At 36.5% G+C, this 18,829-nt stretch overlaps 1 protein-coding gene across 5 annotated transcripts in view; it reads left to right on the forward strand.

The window, feature by feature from the left end:
• The window catches only part of LOC120415142 (protein charlatan), a 68,547-nt gene that overhangs the window by 28,013 nt on the left and 21,705 nt on the right, over nt 1-18,829 (forward strand). Inside the window, exon 1 of one of the 5 annotated variants that reach the window (XM_039576571.2) lies at nt 14,766-15,059. The exons of the other annotated variants lie outside the window; for them this stretch is intronic. The gene's annotated coding sequence lies outside the window, so the exon portion shown is untranslated. Of the gene's footprint in view, nt 1-14,765; nt 15,060-18,829 lie in introns of those variants that run through there. 5 annotated transcript variants of the gene reach the window in all.

Consider the following 18,829-nt stretch of genomic DNA (forward strand, 5'->3'; position numbering starts at 1 on the left):
AATTTTGTATATATAATATGTATAGAAGATATATGGAATTTGTATCCAAACCCATCATATCACTCTTTGATATCACCAAATGTTGGTAAAAAGTGAGGAAGGCAACAACCACATAGGTGGATTAAGTTAGTTTTTAAACAGAGTTTTTGTCTCTTGCGACCTGTGGTTCTGCATTTTGCATTTATTTCTTTTTGATTTAAAAAAAAACTTTGAAGAGGGAAAAGGAAAGGGGTCAACTTTAAATAAAGTTTGTATTGGATGCTACTCCAAATTATTGCTGCGTTAGAATGGGTTTTCCATGTTCATTGCTGGAATCACTCTCCAGGAAAATTGGTCGCTATACGAAGGGACAAGCAATGGAATGGAATTTCCTGTGTGCGTCATACCTAGCTCCGCTCCGATGTTCACGGCGTAGGAGTTCTGCAATAAACATGGGTTGCGTAGTTTGTGTCCTTGCTCGAAATTGCGTTCCATGTTCTATGTGTAACATAAGGAAAACTTAACCTCAAAGTGGGTCCCGCTCACAAACACTAGCAGGAAAAGCGCTACACGATCATCTTATTTCCCGCGAGAGTCACCGTCATGGTATTTGTGGCAAAAAAAAAACCCTTCGGAGTTCGCCGCCCAACCCAGCTCGAAGATCACCTGACCCAAGACGCCCAGAGACGCTGCTGGTGTCGCAGGTAAAAACGAGGAGAAACGTTCGTTCGTCATCAACATCCACCTTTTTTCGTTGGATTTCTTCTTCTACCTGTCTGTTGGTGGTAATAATGACGATGGGTTGTGTGTGGGTTGGCTGGGTGTAAAGTCCCCCTTCTTGCGAGCGCTTCTTCAGTCGTCGTTTTCTTCTCTTATTGGACTTTTTCTTCGTATTGCCTGTGGCAATAAGGGTTTTTTGTTGTTGTTGTTGTGTTCCAAAGTTACTTGTCTTGATCTTTTTCGTGGTGCAGCTGCAGCTGCCACGGAGGGAGTCCAACTCGGTGAACAACAGTGGTGCACATGACGACCCCTTTTTTCCAGCAACAAGTTCCACCCAAACGAGGAGTCGTTCAAGGAAAGAGGGAGGGCAAGATCGACGGCGAAGAAAATGGGAAAGGCACACTAGTGCATTTTGGAAGAAGAAGGAATACCGATGGAAAAATTTTGTTTATATGTTTTCCATTTTTGGGCTTTATTCGTGAACCAGTTTTTTTTCGATTTGTCGCTTCTTTTTCTGCAAATCATTGATAACCCTAAGATATTTTGAACATTGGATCAAATGTTCAAAAAAAGACATAAAAATAGCGATTTGAATCATAAAATGTAGCTTTTTTGTACATTTTACTGCACAGGATTTATCGAAGTGAATTTAAGTTTTTGAAAACCTCTAAACATGTTGAAGAACATAACTAAATAATCTTCTTCTGAATCGAAAAAAAAAAACATTTTCGTCTCCACGATATTCGTCAGTGGGGTGAGGTGGCACGAGGGGTGGATGGCTCGCCAAGGACCCACCACATCAACACCCTCATCGGGAGGAGGCGAACGACTCGGCAAAACAAGAACGAAACGAAAAGCAGCAAAAACAGCAGCAGCTGAAACCTTTATCGCGCGTTGACGACGACGACCCAAGACGAACTCCAACCGTACACCAACACCAACAAACACATCGCGAAGAACCTCGCGCGGAAGTGCTCTTTTTGCGGCGGAGCGATCGCGCGAAGATGTAGGAGTTCGGAAATCGCGGAATCCTCGACGAGGGTGAGCAGCGAACAAGGGAGGAGAGAAATCGAGGGACGAAGCCGCGACCCTCGGCGTCGCGATCTTTAGAAGAGGGTGGTGGGGGGAGGGAAACGAACAAGAGAGCAACAACAAAAAAATACAAAATAAATGAGCAGCGAAGATTATGCTACAGGAGAAGAGTGACGTGGAGAAAACGAGTTTCCAACCCAAAGCGATGTCGTCGTCAGCTTTTCTACACGCGATCGCGAGGGGTGAGTTCTTTTGCTTCGTTTTGTTGGGCGAACCTTCTCTGTTGATTACATTTTCCTCGAAAATGAAGCCGGCTGCGCGATCGCGACGCGATGGAATGGCTTAGAAGAACGTGGGTTGTTTTTTGTGGAGTGGGATGGGTGGTTTTGAAAAAGAGGAGGGTGAAGAGGTGCTCTACCACCACATTCTTTTGGAACACGTTTTGTATGTAGAAACTTTAAAAATTTAATGTTTTTAACATTACGAAATTGTTTTTATTTTTACTCTGTCTGATTTTTTTTAATTCTCTATTACCCAAATTATTATTTTTCCGTGTTCAGGAGTCCATTTTGAGCAATTTAGTTTTAAAAATTTGTCTTGTTTTACTTTTATCATTTTGGTCAGTTATTTATATTTACACTGTTTTTTGTGATTTTAGGCCTCTCATTATTATCTATCTCAAACAGCTTATAGGCGTTTTCATATTTTTCAAGTCTTTTTTCGATTTTTTACTGCTTTTCCCATTTAAAAAAAATAAGATTAAGGCCGTTGCAAATATTTTTCAAAGTTTATGTCGCACAAAACCTGTAATTTAATAAAATAGAGTTCTACTTTCGAATGTTTTTTTTTTAATTCAATTTTTTTAAATATCAAAAATCAAATTATTCGCTCTACAGCATTGCCTTGGCGTTCTCGATTGCGAGATTCCTACTCGAAACTAAGTGTCCGAAGGCTTGATTGTTATGGCAATTGCAAACCTCTTTTTACACCTTAGCTTCCATCCACCCCGGGATTCGAACCGACGACGTTTGGATTGTTAGTCCAACTGCCTACCAGCGACTCCACCGAGGCAGGACCCAGGGAGACGACTCCTGCACCTGGACTGTGTTAACGACCTAACCTTTTTAGGTTAGTCCGGGGCCAACATTTACTTCCCCGTCCGACGGAAGGCGTGGTCAGACAAATCTCGTCTCGAAAAATGCCACCGGGACCGTCTGGGATCGAAATCAAGCCGACTGGGTGAGAGGCAACCACGCTTGCCCCTACACAACGGTCCCGGATTTTTAAATATATTTTTAGAATGTTAAGATCAAGGTTGAAAAGTACTGTCCACGAATATTTTAATAATTTTCGTTACCACATTTTAATATAACTTTCTATACTTACTGGATATTTTGAAATATAACGCTTACACTATTTACATAAACACCTTTTTCACGATTTCCGTTAAAATCGGATCGGATCAAGATTGTTCATCGGCGAAATATTAAAAATTTTGAAAATCTGATTGAGAATTCCACATAAATGTTTGTTTCCCTCTGAAGAGAGACAGTAGGGTACGTTATCCATTAGTGGACCCCTTTCCTATAGTGGACCCTCTGAAGTGTTTTTGATGAAAAAATCAATAAAACCACAATTTCAAGCGTGTTTTTGTCTACAAATCTTTTATTTGGCATGTTCAGCATAATTTAAAACAATGTTGGCTGACATTGACGTGTCCTTTGAGCCAAAATAAGTGTTTTGAGTTCGACATCTGAAATCAGCCATGGCCACTAGCATTTTCACAACAAAACTGCATTTATATTTTATGATTGAATTAACTATCCAATCATTTTTTGACTGATAATTCAACTTCAGCAGGTCGAAATAATGTAAGTTTAAGAAACTTTACTAAAATAAACGAAGAACTGCTCATTTTCGAGCAAAAATTAGGGGGGGTCCAATATAGGACAACGAAAATCCAAACTTTTCCAAAAGTGGACCCCTGTTAATTTAACTTGCAAAAATAAAGAAAACTGTGTATTTAAGCAAAAGTGTCTCTTAAACATACAATAAATGCTTGTTGTAATCCACCTAAACACTTATTTTTTTTCAATTATGAGTATAAATATAGCTGTTTTCATGTTAAAAGTACCAAATATGCTGAAGCCGAAAGAATTTATAATTAATCAAAACTTTAGTTAATGGTACTTTACTGAAGCATCATAGTTGCAGTTTGAAATGATATTTTATAATAATAAATCAATAACAAAACATTATTTTTAAATAAACATGCGTGGTTTTATCAGCAACTGTAAACAAATCTATTGTTTAGTTTCGGTCAATCATTTATGTAATTAATATGGAAAAAAATGCATCAAAATTACTTTTTTAAATTATTTGTATGTTTACAGTGGTTTTTGAAACGTTTTCTCTGATCTTTTTCGGAAATAAATGTGTTTAAATGTCTGTTAGGTTTTTTTGTTGTTTAAAGCCAAATTTGTTAACAAAACATATTTGTTCATGATGAAAAGTGAGCAAAACTCATCTTTTATTCATTATATCTATCATTAGACCTACACAATGCATCAAAACATCAAATATCGGTTAAATTAGGTATAAAAATAACAGTTTGCCTATAGTGGACCCGGGTCCACAATCGGATTATGGACCCGGGTCCACTATAGGAAAAGGGGGTCCATAACAGGCAAAAAAAACTTTTTTTTCAAATGGCTATTTTTCTGCTCAAAAACAAAAAACTGATGAAACAAATACTTAAAATTGTTCAAAACACTCCAGCTTCCATTATTTTGTTCAAAGGGTTATGAAAAAGTGCTTAAAATATTGAAAATTTGCGAAAAATGTGCTTCGGCTCTACTAGGGGGTCCACTAATGGTTAAAATACCCTATTTCAGCAAGCGGTTGTTTGATCAACAAATATCAAAACTGAAATTGTAGAATTTTTAAGGCTTCCTATACTTTACAGCTCTTTGTCCTGAAAAGTTGCACTTTTCGATTGAAAATTTTGGCATCTTAAAATTGATTCGGAAATATTCAGCAAATTTGCACTATGTTAAAAAAAAACTTTTGGCTTGCTGTATTTTTTAAATTTGTATGAAACTTACTCCATCCGAGTTGGTGTCATGGGCAAAGATGTAGGTTACGATTAGGAATGTTTAGAAACAAAAGTTTAAATAATAAATTAAGTGTTGTTTTTTCTTCAAAAAAAAATTATTTTTTTTGCTCAAAAGTGCATAGAGCAAAAGAGTATGGTATGACGGACGAAAGAAAAATATTTTAATTTTTTGTGGAAATCCTATGTGAAGTTTTTATTTGCGTGAACAAAATTTTTTAGTCTCTACTTAGATATTTTGAATACTATCTTAGTCTTGATGTTAAAGGATTTGAAATGCACACATAAAAAAAATCAAAAATGATGTCGAATTGAATTCTGAATCTTAAAGTCCTTTTGAATTTGTTTGATAAATTACACCATTTGTTGGTTAAATAACACAGCAAATTTTGGATTGCCATTTCAGTAAAATAATTAACTGAATGCGATTCAGTAATCATCACTTCTGCTGAAATTCGGTAATGGACAAAAACATTGCTAAAAAATCAGTATATCTGTCAAACTGAACTGTCACTTATGACTTATTGTTTGGATGCTGCCGAGAAAAATCCTCTTTCAAACATGTTGTGTTTTTTTTAGTGTTGCGCTGGTAGTGGAGACGCGATGTCGTGATTATTCAGGTTAATTTTTTTTATGGGGTGAGTGATTGTGGTAATCGAATACGTGATTTTTCAAATCACGACATACAATAAACAAAAAGGTTTTAATCATTAAAATGTAAGTCGTGATTTCAAGTATCCCACAAAGTACCCCACAAACTAAACAATTTGCTCACAAATCAACAAACCGTTTCCCAACCCAAGTTTCCAAGACTTCGATCCCCAAACAAACACAACGTTTCTGAATGATTCTAAAAATAAGCATTTCCACGCCAAGCAACATCCACTCGCATCCATTCATTGACGGGAGTTTCGTCCTTTGCCAGCAGTATCAAACCCACGTCGCCTCCTTTTTTCCTGGAAAAACAAATTATAAATCCTCCCGGTTGGAATTCCTCTACCCACACACACACACAGCAACAATCATCTTCGAAGATGTTTACCTACGTCAGTCACACCAACACACTGCTAATAAGAAACTGGCAGGATCAAGATGTGTGGGTGGTTCATCGAAAGAGGAGCTCCGGGATTTTATTGCCTGGTGTCAAAGGGAGAGCACACACACACGCACCGGCAATACTTCATCCTGTGGGACAGATCGTCCTACGCACACCACTGAAGTGAAACTTTGCAACAGGAGGGTAAAGGTATTCGTTTTGCAGCACTTGAGATGGTGGTGTGGTTGTTGACGTTTTGGGAGGGTGGCGTGGCGAAACATAAAAAGAGCATAACACACTCACAAAGACAGCAAGGAAGAAGCAAAAGAAAAAGAAGATGCGTTGCTCCTACGCAGTGGATGCAGGTGTCGGGGGTGAGGGTTCGAGGTGGTGGGGGAAGGGAGAGGAGAGGGGACATCCGGGTGGAGAGAGAAAAGAGATAAATTTTGTGTCCGTCGCCGCATATGCTTTCGGCTTTTCTCCGGGTTGGGTTGGGTTCGTCACCGGCAATGGCTTGATTGCTATTAATAAAAATCCTCCTCTCGGCACTGGTACTGGGTTGGGCTGGAACGGGGATGGGAACGTCGTCGGAGCGAAGATCGGCCACGTTGTTCCAAGGATAATTGCTGATCTTTTCGAGAATCTGAAACGTCATCGGTCAAGATTTTTAAATAATTTGTTTTAAATGCTTTAAATTTCTTGTTTTTAGCATAAAATGAGTTCTACGACCCCATTTTAGTCAAATTTGAGTTGTTGATTGCCTATTAAAAAATAAAATGCATTATTTCATTATTGCATCACCGCCATTTTGTCCGCCATCTTTGATTTAAAAATTGAAAAAAGTGGGGGGGGGGGGGGGTTCTAAGCTCGACATCTACATAAAAAATGTGTAAAAATGTGAACCTGATGAAAATTCATTAGATACTTATGAATATTTACCAATTCCTGATGTAAATTTACATTTTTTTAAAACAAAATTAGGCCGCTGAAAATATTTTTTAAAGTTTATGTCCCTCGACTCTGACCAAAGTCGAGAGGGGGGGAGGGGGGATAAAATAATAAAAAAGTATAGAAATTGAAATTATTTTAAGAGCGAGTTTTTTACCAATGTGTAACAGGTCGTATCGAGGTGCTCCGATTTGGATGAAACTTTCAGCGTTTGTTTGTCTATACATGAGATGAACTCATGCCAAATATGAGCCCTCTACGACAAAGGGAAGTGGGGTAAAACGGGCATTGAAGTTTGAGGTCCAAAACACATGAAAAATCTTAAAATTGCTCGCATTTCCGTAAAACTTCATCAATTCCAACTCTCTTAGATGCATTCGAAAGGTTTTTTGAAGCCCTTCAAAATGTGCTATAGACATCCAGGATTGGTTTGACTTTTTCTCTTAGCTTTTGCAAATAACTGTTAAAAATTGATTTTTTTAAAACCTTAATATCTTTTTGCAACAGCCTACAACACCCATACTCCTATAGGTCAAAAGATAGGTAATTATATGGACTATAAGCCTATGGTATTAACTTTTTGGCCAATCGCAGTTTTTCTCATAGTTTTTCGATTTTTTTACAACAAATATTTTACAACGTTAGTTTTTGCCCTGTAGGCCTCCATAGCGGCACTTTTTGGTCTCCATTTTGTCATATTCGGAATCCTCGGAAAATTTCACGTTAGTTAGAAGTATTGGAGTTGTAAATTTGAATCTCCGATTTTGTGCATTTTTTGTTGTATTTTTGATTTGGCTCAAATTATGTGCGGGTCTTTCCTCAGAATGAGTCATCATACGATTTCGACAGCAGTCAACTTAAAAATGGTACGGTAATATTTGAAAATCAGTATCTTTCGAAGGAATTTTCTGAGCGATGGTTTTTGTTATTATTTCATTAATTTCTGGAAGCTTTAAACTAGGATGAGGACGGAAAAACTCGTTTTTTTGTACAAAAAAAAAATTATGCCAAGATCCGTTTTTTTCAATTTTAAAATTTTAGAGTATGTTTTGAGGAACACAAATTCGCAGAGCCATAGAAAAATACGTTTTACTTAGGCTTAACTAAAAAAAATGCAGTTTTTTGATTATTTGAAATAGTGCCCATAAGTGACCATTTCTGAAAATGTTTTTTTTTAATTTTCCAAAAATTTCGTCCATGAATCATTGAAAATTAGATTTATGGTTGCTGAGAGTGGATAGAAGAAAAACAAACAGAATTTTTTTTTGGATTTCTCTGTGAAACTGTCAACTTTTCCTTTTTTTCTGGAGAAACGAAACGAAAGTAGGCAAAAAACAGATTTGAAAACCAATACCTTTAAATACCAGTGCTGAAAAGTCCTACGTTTCAACACTGTAATGGGTGCTGAATAGTTGAACTTATCAACACTTGTATTGAAAAGTAACATTTTTCAATATTTTTTTTGTTGTGAACGGTGAATTTACTTAACACATGAATGTTTGGCATAAAATTCCATTCAAAAAGCTTTTTTCGGAATTGCAAAAAATGTTGTAGGCAACTCGTTGCAAAACTTGATTTTTTCAACACTCGTCGTATATATCGAACTCCGTAAAACTCGTTGGATAAATAAACGACTCGTGCTTAAAAAATCTTGTTTTCGCAACTTGTTGCATAAACTACTATTATAAAATGAGGTGTTAAACGCAATGCTGCAATGATAGCGTAGTCTGATTTTTAATTATATAATCATTTAGTTCATGAATTTGTTACGGAATAGACGCGACGAACTCAATCATCAAGTGCCTTCCTATCTTCTTTCTGTTAGCTAGATAAGGTATTGATTTTCGTTGCCTCTCGAGCTACGATGCTATGGAGAGCAATTGGCGGATAATCATAATCATAATAATCATAAACAAAAGTAAACGAGATTTAACATGTTGTATGCAATACTCGAAAAAAATATGTTGAAATCATAAGTACATAGTTAAATTTTCTCAATTTTCAAACAAAAAAGATTTCAATAAAATGATTATGCTTTCGGGAAGTATCCTTTAAAATTGTTATTGTTATTGTTCAAGTTCAAATTGTTTTGAATCAATGATTTTTTTTTATGAAAATCGGTAACTTACAGAAAAATTGGAAAAATGTTAAGAAATTAATAATCATTTTTTTTTATTTGGTTGTAAATAAAAAAATCTCTAATGTTAATGCTTCAACCAAACAGTCAAATAGCTCATCAGAGCCAAAGTCACATGTCACACGTGATGTTGACATTGAGTAAACAGCAACCATCATCAAGCCAACAACATCGAGCAAAGTGTTTTCAGCATCACACCACTCGCACAGCCCCCCAGTCTTGGGTTGTGATGCTGGAGTTAAATGGCGCACGGTGCGAGTCAGTAGCTTTAGCCAACCAACTCCACCACCCACCGCACACAACCCGGATGACCTCCCAGCAGCTCCTTCACCACAATTCCCCCCTCTTGGACGGTTGTGGCAAAGGGTGTGGGCCATTAATTATAAACTCCACAACTCCCTCCCCACAACGCGCGAACCATCCGAAATCGTTGTGGAAGTCAAAAAAAATATGCACAAATTTATGCCGAAACGCACGCTGCCGTCAATTAACCCTTTGAAGACAGGGTTTTTAAAATTTAACGCTAATTCTTTAAAATTTTGGGGTTTTGTGCAAAACATCTTTGTTAAAGAAAACCGTTACTTCTGCAGAAAATTACTAACTCAAAAATTGTATAGTTAATTAACAAATCTTCAAACATCTCCCCCGAAAGGGTAAAATCGCGGGGACGTAAAACACCCACCGCGCTCTCGACGTCGTTGTGGTTGAGTTGCCCGGTTTTTTTTTTATTTCTTTCATTTTTCTCCCCCCTCACCCAGCACTAGTGTGACTTTGAATATTTTACCCACAAATAATATAATATGTTCAGCCTGCCTCCCGCGAGCAGACTTGGACGACGACGATCGGGGCAATAACTCACATATGCTTGCCACCCCAATTCCACCTCTCTCCTCCCTTGGCCCCACCCAGGGGGGGTCGACGCGACGCCTCATGGACGCAAAAAAGGCTAAAAAGCTCGCAGACGACGACGACCATGCGTTACCATGACACTGGCCAGGGTCGACACTGGTTTTGCCGGACAGTCAGCTCAGCCGTGCGTGTTCTGAGAAACTTGTTTTAAGTTTCTGCTGACCGCACGCGTGGGGGGCTTGGGGAAGCGATTATGAGAATGCTTTTTTGGCGGACCTTTAGAAATTTAGGAAGTAAAATGCCTTGCATAGACGCCCTTGCTCCCATTACGTGACTAATTATATTTTTTTGAATATATTATAAGCAAAAAAACATGTTTTCAATTTTTATTTATGTATCCTTTCTCTGTTTATTTTCAGGTATATTTATAAAACATGGATTACTACAAAAGGATAAGGAAAATTCATAGACATAGTTTGGTAAAATCCTCCAGTCCAAGAAAGAACACGTCACACGTGTTGTAGCTCTTTGAGTTTACCCCGTATCCAGACGGTGATCCTTACCCTCACGACTGTCTCACTCACATTATCATACACTCGCGTTCATACTCTCTCATTGATGAGGAACAGTCGCGGGACGACCACCGGTTGTTGCTCGCAGCTGGATGGTGATGGTGACTTCGACAAAGTATCGCTTTTCTTTTAGAGGGGGGACAAGCAGGCGCAATCATCCTTGCGCGTCCGAACTTATATTTGATTGGAATATATCATTACTGCAACGGTAAAACGAATAAGAGTAATTTTTCAGTCAATCAGTCAGTCAGAATCATCAAATATCGATATGTTCCATTTATTGGCTGTCAACATCCTAAAAGTAGTTTAGTTAGATTCCCCGCTGTTAGCAAATTCTTGAAAAAACGCTACTAAAATTCTACAACAGCTTGACTTCTGAACGCACCAAACCCTGCATCAGTAACATGTAGAGGGTGATTTGGTTCGTAAAGGGAGGAAGGTGGAGCTGCCGTGATGGATTTGAATAAGCCAGACGACAGGAACATGCTTTATGTGGGGCTGATTTGATTAAGCTGTGTATTTGTCGAACACCTCCCCCCTCCGGAGGGGGCGAAGGAAATGGCACAGATTTATTGGATGCCTTCGGCAGCAACGAGTGGGCTGGCACGAGATTGGAGTTAGAGTTAGAATTGATGCAGTAAATTTGTTGGATTTGTGACAACTTAACTACTTTTTTATATACTATTTTCTCATTGTAAAAAATATAAATTAAATGGAATTCCAAAATCGTCCCAGATGCTTCTGCTCCCACCTTATATTTATGTGTGTATTTGGGAAGGAGGAATGTTGCCACCCAGACGACGCCGACCACTGCCACCCCGCTGCTCACACACTCACTGTTGTCTGCTTTTCCTCTCACCTTTTGCGACTCTCTTGGGTTGGAGTTAAATCTCCTCGCAGGGATTGAACTGTAAGGCTATCCCTTAGCTTATCAGAGATTGTTGGCTGACTGCTGTTTGATAAACCCAAATTAACAAAAAGCTTCTAAAATTGTTTGTAAGTTTAAGAATTAAATAAAAAAGTTTTCACGTGATTAATGGATGGTTTCGTATCAAATTTCAAGTATTTCACGCGTTTCGCAAAATCGTGAAAAGGGGGGGGGGGGCAGAATGGGCCACCCTTGGGTTTGGGCTTTAGAATGGATTTATATCTACTGTAAGACAAGGGTCTTATAAAGGACGTAAAATAAAACTAACATTTTAAAAGGGCCAAACATTGAATATTACGCCCATTTAAAATGTTAGTCTTGATTTAATTTTTTTCAAAATATTTTTTTTGAAAAGATCGGAAAATTTCACGAATGTTTCATGTATTAACATTGAAAATCGGACCATTAGTTGCTGAGATATCGACATTAGAAAATGGTAAGTTGTTTTGGTGAGACTTAGAAAACTTCAATTTTCGTGTTTCTTTTTCTTAAAGCGGCTGTATCTCAGCAACCCGCGGTCCAATCTTCAATGTCTCTTAGACAATTTTATAGCAAATTTTCTGAACTTTTCAAAAAAAATATTTTTAGAAATGGTCGCTCATGGTCACTATTTTTAAAAATCGAAAAACTGCAAATATTTTGCTAAAATCAAACTTTCGGTGGCTATATCTTGAAAACGAAGCCCTTTATCAAAAAAATTTTAAAGTAGTTTTCGATTGCAAATTCAATTTTGCATTAAAAAATAACTTCAAATTTGTTTTTGCATGAAATTTGGATTTTTTTTCCAAAAATCACTATTTTTCAAAAATTCATAACTTAGCGGCAGATTTTTTGACAATGTTTCTCTATAGCTCAAAAGTTGCGGATTTTAGTCCCCTAAAACATATCAAAAAATCTCGAAAATCAAAAAAATACATATTTTGGGAAATTGAGTTTTAGTGGAAAAAAAAGTTGATAAAAAAATCTGCAAATTTTTTTTCCGTGTACCTATTTTTTTCTCAATTGTCCTCAACAATACCTACAACATTGCCGAAGACACCAAATTGATCAGAAAATTCACTCAAAAGTTACAGCTGTTTGAATATATACACACCATTTTTGTATGGACAGCAACCAAAATTGTATGGAGACTTGTATGGGTGAACCAATGACACAAAATAGCTTATTTGGTCATAGGGAAGGCCCCCACAAAGTTTGAGTCAAATAAAAAAATACAAAAAATAAAAATGGTCGAAATCGGCCGATTTCGTAGAGAGTTGCTCAAAAGCTAAAAATTAAAATTGCAGGTCACGGTGTCAACATTTGAATGAAAAAAGTGTTTTAAAATGCATCATACACCTGTCCAGTTGTTTTGAAATCATTAAATTCCAAAATTTATAAAAAACTGACGAAAATTTTATTTTTGCGAGAAAAAAAAAGTTTTTGCGGTGCTGTACATTAAAATTTCATAAAAGTTCAAAATATGTTTAAACGAGTCCAAACATGTTAAATATGATTATCAATGCAGAAAAGGCATTTAAGATTGTTCTCAGTTGATTAGACTTCTATTTCCATTGAAATTTTGATATTTTTTGAAAAAATACGTTTTTTCCCCCTGATTTTTCGGACTAATTTTGAAGGGACATAAACTTTGAAAAATATTTGCAACGGCCTAAATCATTTTTTTTAAATCAGATTTTTCTTAGTCCTGCTTTATTTTAACGATATTTGATTATTTGGGTGGATGATTCCTGTGAAAGTTAAACAATACTACTTTTTTTCGTTTTGTTTTCATTTTGAATAAAAATTTCGATTTCGTTACAAATATATTAATTTTGCTGCTTTTTTTAAATTTAAATTTTAAATAGAGTGATGAAAACCTTAAAAAAAAAATTCAATATGCTAAATGTCGCAAACAATATAATTATTTAACCCATTTTGGCTGGACAAGATTGTAAAATTTTGCTTAGATATGACATTCAATAAAATGAAGCAAATCAGCGAAAACTTATTAGCTTTATTAGTCGAATATTAAAAAGAACAGTTCAATAAATGAGAATACGCATGCCCTACACTTTGTTTCAAAATATATATTATATATAGAGCCCACCTATCTTCTTGGAAAATCTTTTTGGAAAATTAGGAATTTTTTTTTGTCAGGTTCAAAATTATTGAAATTGTTTTTAGTTTATTTAAATAATATATAATGAAGCATAAAAAGCAGTTTCCCCGAAATTTGCGTGAAATTTGGTGTTTTGAAATGGAGGTCCCCGTGAAATTTGCAATTTTCGAGCGTGATAAATCACTGAGCCTACGTGATACATTACCGAAAGTATTTTCTTAATATTTGGTCACCGCCATTTTGGCCGCAATGTTGTTGGATTTGAACATTTCAAATCGAAGATACTACCTCTAAGTGATAGAGGATGTCCCGCCCGTGTGGATCAATCGGACCGCGCACTGGACTCACAATCCAGAGGTCGCCGGTTCGAATCCCGCGGCGGGCGCTCCAAAATTCTTTGTGTAAATATGGGTATTCGGCGCCGTCGTTCCGTGCCATACTTTCATACACTTAGAAGCCCAGGGCGGCGAAGTCCTTGTAGATAAAAGGAAGACACTAGTGGTTGGTACTAGCAATGGTGGCCGACAGCTATAAAGTCAACTTCGTTTTTCGTTTCGATAGAGGATGTTCAAATGCATCTTCTAAAACTTGTATTTTACTAAAATGCTGACTGTTGATGCGGAAAACCAAACAAATTCTAATGGGAAATTGGTTTGTCAAAAAAAAATACGATAAAAATGCATTTTTCTCGGAATACTTGATTTGACACAAAAGTCAAATTTTCAATCATGGGCAGCTTGGGGCCTTTTTTGAGCTAAACGCAGCTAAAATAAGACAACAACAAGAAAAAACGAAAAAAAACGATTATCTGAACTGAAATTTGATCGAGAACTTCAGATAATCGCGTCTGGACTGTAATGTAATTTTAACTATCATCCCAGAGTTAATTTTTGGTTTTAATTATCAAGTTTTATTGAATTAAGTGAAAAAGTGTTTAGGCCGTTGCAACTATTTTTTTTCAAAGAACAAGATAACTTGATAACTTATTTCCACAACGCTCCGCACCAACGTCCACCCCACGAATCCTGATGGTCAGCCACTCCACCCTCCACTCCCATCGTCAAGTTGAAGGCAAAGGAGTCAATAAATATCCCCTCAATTCGTTCCGATTCGCAAAGCGATGTGCGTTTTCACGTTACTTGGGCACACGAGTATTTGTGTGTTGTGGAAAGAGAGAGAGCGAACGAGAGAGGGAGAGAGCGATTGCGCCGTTTGCGGGGGATCCCCTCCCGAGGTTGGGTTGGGCAGACCCCACTCCCCTCCCCCTTCTCTTGCTCGTTTCGCCATGGAAGTTCCACGAGGGTGGCCCGTTCCGGGGTCGCCCAGCCTGGCAATCGAACTCCAGCTGCCGGGACGAAGGGAAGGTCGGAACGCGTTTTTGCTTGAGTCAGAGAAAAATCCCACCCAACCAACCCACACTATAGCATTGCGCTGGGTTTTGCAACTGGGTGTGGGTGGTGATGTTAGAAATGTTGCTCTCGGGAAGAAACTGAGACAAATTGTGAGGTTTTAGTGATTGTTTTGCGGTGAACTGCAGTGATTTAGTGTAATTGAACTTGATATTTGAATGATAGTGTCTTTAAAAGTGACTTGATTCGAAATGAAAATTCAGTGAAAATGAAACAACATGAAAATCTTCACAAAAGTAAGTTTTCCAATGTGCCCAACAAACAAAACGAACAAAAAAGGGTTGAGGTAAATCGACGCACTCCAAAAATTGCAATTTTATTGATTTTCTTTGTCTCAGCCGACAATCGTACATCGGCAAATAAACCGAAGCGTGGTTTTTCCCCCCTGATTTGAGCTGGGTGAATTACAAGAAGGGAGGTCGCGCGCGAGGAAGAGTTTCGCTTGATGAATGAATCAACAACGACGACACACGCCCGCAAACAGGAACGGGTGAAAAGTGTGGTGTTGTAAAAAAATATAAAAGTTGTGGATCAGTGCGACGACGAGAGGAATGACCAGCATCATTGCGGACGGCGGAGAACCATAATTCAATGAATGAGTCAAGTGATAATGAGGTTTACGGTCATTGTGGGTGGTGATTTTGACGGGTAGAAAATTGGGGGAATTTCTGGTTGGGAAATATTTTGAATTAACAACTATTTTTTTTACACTGTTTCGTTGTCTTTTTGTTGCATTGTGCGACTATTACAATTGTGCTAACCTTTCTTTATCATAATGGTAAAAAAATAAATAATTCCGTTAAATACTTTCTGAACTGCATATTTCCGCAAAAAAAAAATCTTGTGAAACTGTGCATTGGAGATTCCGAAAAAATCAAAACATTTTTAATCGATTCCAAACATGCTAGATATGATTATAAATGCACTAAAATTAAACTTCAATTTCCATAAAAAAATTGAATTTTGAAGATTATGCACACAGCCTTAATGTCTCTTTAAAAATTGTAAAAAATGATAATCAAATCCCAAACACAAGTTTTAAAAATAAATAAAACTATTATTTAAATAGTGACAACATGACTTTGATGGTTCAAGATTGTGTGGGATTTAAAATGATCGAGTTAAATCAGAAAAAAAACTGTTTTTTTATTTCTTAAGAAAATCTATGTGACTCCGATAAACGACGATTTTTTTCAAACATGTAACTCGTTGCAAAACTTGATTTTTTCAGCACTCTTCGTATTTATCCAACTCGGTGAACCTCGTTGGATAAATGTACGACTCGTGCTGAAAAAATCCTCTTTTTGCAACTTGTTGCATAAACTACTGTTTTGCAATTCCGCTGTGAAACTGTCAACTTTTCCTGTCCTTCTGGAGAAACGAATCGGCCTACTTTTCCCTACCAAAAATAACAGAATGGAAAATTAATACCTTTTAATACCAGTGCTCAAAAGTCCTACTTTTAATCCCACTGAAATGGGTGCTGAAAAGTTGAACTTGTATCGAAAAGTAAAATTTTTCAATAATCTTTTGTTTTGAACGGTGAATTTACTTAACACATGGATGTTTGACATAAAATTCCATTCAAAAAGCGTTTTTCGGGATTGCAAAAAAATGTTGTAAGCAACTCGTTGCAAAACTAGATTTTTTCAACACTCGTCGTATTTAATGTACGACTTGTGCTAAAAAAAATCCTTTTTGCAACTTGTTGCATAAACTACTATTTTACTATTTGATTGGATTAACAAATTAGGTTATTTTTTTTAGCTCAACGCCCCAAAATAAGTCAAGAGTATATCAAAATTGTATTTTGATAATATGAAACGAAATTTGTCGATGACTTCGGATAATAAAGTCTAGTTACCCGAAAGTGAAAAATAACAAATGTTTCAAACAAAAGTTCAACTTCATCAACATTTTGTAGACTGTTTCTTGATTGCAAATATGTGAAATTAACTTTTTTGTGTGTCATTGTGCAACATTTTAAATGGATTTTTTTTTTTTTTGCAGTTTTGTAAATTTAAGTACGGATTTTTTTGCATTAATTGTTTTGTCTTTTTATTAAACCTTTTTCGAAAACCACAAAATCGATCAGAAAATAAGTTCTCAAGGAACTTTTATTTTATTCACGTGATGTTATAGCTTCACCAACATTTAAATTGGATGGAGATCTGCGAGGACTAACTAATAATGAAAAGTATTTTTCTTTGGACAAATTGAATGTAAAGTTTTATCCAAATAAAAGTAGTCGAAAACAATTTGTTTTTCGGGAGTATGAAAACTTCTTTGAAAATTTTATCCGATTATCCGGAGTTCGATTATCCGAAGGTTTGTATGGGACTTCGGATGATCGAATCATAACAAAAAAAAATGTTTTTCTATTCTCTAACTTTTAACATCAAATTCGAGTTCTGCGATTCCATTTCATTCACATTTGAATGGTTGATTGCCTGTTAAATTGAGAAATGCACTTTTTCAATATTTCATTGCCACCATTTTGGCCGCCATCTTGGATTTAAATATTATAAATCACTTTTTGCAATTCCGTCGTGAAACTACTTACTTTTCCTGTCATTCTTGAACGACGAAATAGCCCACTTTTCTATACCCAAAATAACAGAATCGAATAGCAACACTTTTCAAAATAAATGCTGAAAAGTTCTACTTTTCAGCACTGAAATGGGTGCTGAAAAGTTGAACTTTTCAGCACTTGTTTCGAAAAGTAACACTTTTCAACATTTTTTGATTTAAACGATTTATTGACAAAATACATGAAAATTTGACATAAAATTTCACTCAGTGTGGAATTGCAAAAAATGTTGTATGGAACTCGTTGCAAAACTTGATTTTTTCAGCACTCTTCGTATTTATCCAACTCGGTGAACCTCGTTGGAGAAATGTACGACTCGTGCTGAAAAAATCCTCTTTTTTCAACTTGTTGCATAAACTACTATTAGAGTAGTTTAGACAAAACAAAAATTGTGGTTCGATTATCTGAAGTTTAGATTATCCGAAACGAAAGTGAAAAATGAAATGCAGACGATTATCTTTTTAAAATTCAATTCTCCTTAATTTATGATAAAATGGATGTGTACAGTTTTAATTATTTTTTTTTTAATTTTTAAACTTGTTTTTTAGATTTATATAATTATGTCTTTTACAGTGTAAAGTCACTCCGTGCTGCCTACCATTTGTCAACTGAAACAAATATGTAATTAAATCATTTACAAATCAAGCTAAGTTTAGACAATACAAAAGAATTAATAGAAGCAGAGCTGAAAATGTCAGGGGTCCTGACGCGAAAATCGGCGACGCATACACGATTTTTTTCAGATCTATTCACTGAACCGCAAAACCGTGACATAAACAAACCCGACTCAGTCGTGAGTGCCCTAGCTCACTGAGCAGCTGCAATGCGGGGCAGTAGTCGACCAACGCTCATTCGACGTTGCACGCACACACATAAAGAAACAAGTTTTTATACAAAAAGTTGCTATTTATGCGTATAAATGCAATTTTGAATATAAGTTAAGGTTGTTTTAAGTGTTTTGCACAGTCTAGAACTATTCAATTGTTTAAAAATAGTCAAAATAGTGTTTAGAGAGGATTTTACTAGTCAGTCATACGACACGAATTGAGTGAGTGTTGCTCATTTTTTCACGTCTCATTCTCCAGCAGCCGACCGGCACGAGTCAGGCGGCAGTGGTTGAACGGACACAGTAGGCTTACAGTCACATGCTAGCAGTGAACTGACATTTTGGTTTGCTTCATGTGTACGCTGGGTTGGAAACATTTTGCAGGCCTGGATAGAAGTCTTAGAAAAATGCTTTATTTTAATTTATAATTTTGCATTTCAACATGAATTTCCAACCATTTGTGTCACTTTTGAAACAGATTTCACTTCAACTGCCCTCCCAGCAGAAAAAAAATCAAGCCAAAATACGTCCACACAAAACTCAATCACACAGTTACAGTTTCAACACTCTTGGCGTTCACGGCGACGACG

Source organism: Culex pipiens, chromosome 2, assembly GCF_016801865.2.
Source record: "Culex pipiens pallens isolate TS chromosome 2, TS_CPP_V2, whole genome shotgun sequence".
In the NCBI taxonomy this organism is placed as follows: Eukaryota; Metazoa; Arthropoda; class Insecta; order Diptera; family Culicidae; genus Culex; species Culex pipiens.